Source organism: Mandrillus leucophaeus, unplaced genomic scaffold, assembly GCF_000951045.1.
Source record: "Mandrillus leucophaeus isolate KB7577 unplaced genomic scaffold, Mleu.le_1.0 Scaffold241, whole genome shotgun sequence".
Lineage (NCBI taxonomy): Eukaryota > Metazoa > Chordata > Mammalia > Primates > Cercopithecidae > Mandrillus > Mandrillus leucophaeus.
The window spans coordinates 2,761,095-2,762,063 of NW_012102488.1; positions in this window are offsets into that span (position 1 = coordinate 2,761,095).

Consider the following 969-nt stretch of genomic DNA (forward strand, 5'->3'; position numbering starts at 1 on the left):
AGCTAATTTTTGTATTTCTGGTAGAGACAAGGTTTCGCCACGTTGGCCAAGCTGGTCTCGAATTCCTGACCTCAGGTGATCTGCCTGCCTTGGCCTCCCAAAGTGCTGGAATTACAGGCATGAGCTACTGCGCCCAGCCCCCTCTCCCTCTTTTCTTCTCATTTTTCTCCCTCTTGAGAGCCTAACAAATTCCTTTCCCGTGCCATGCCAGGAAGTTTCACCATCATCTTTTAAGGCCCTGGCCTTAGAATCTCAAATACCTTATCAATGTATTTTTTCCAAAGATAGTTCCCATTCTAAGAACAATTGAATGCCAGCTACTCAGATGCACATTTGAAAATGTGACTCCACCATCATCATAATAGAATTGCAGTGTTTTTCTGCTTCTGAACAGATTTCGGGCTACTTCTCTCAACCTTCCAAGCTGGTGAATGGCACCATGCTACTCTGGCCGTGCAAACAGCACTCTGAGGACTTGGAGCCAAGAAGGGTAAACTGAGTTCAGCCCATGGAAAAACTTCAATGCCAGGGGAAGTATTTGGATTTATTCTACTTAAGGATCCATCAAAGCTTCTGGAATGGAAGGAGGGTGACTGGAGGGGGCTAGGCAGAGGATGATGAGGGCTCGTCTTAAAGCCAAGACAGGTCTGAGAGACTCTAAGGAACATCCACAAACTTTAATGATGGGGAAGGAGTTACAGAGGAGAGATGAGATGTCTCCAGGCTGGAGCCTGAGTATCTGAAGATGAAGTCAACTTTCCTTTCCTTCCTGGTCTGGAATAGTCTGTAATTTTCTAGGCACCATACTTAACACAGGCCATTACTGCTGAGATAGGACTGGCCAAGGCTGAGGAAAGATGTGAAAAAATCATTAAGTGTAGCTTTTACTGGACACACACACAAGGCACCCTATAACAGTGGCGCTATTAAGGTAGTGTAGCTTTTACTGGACACACACACAAGGCACCC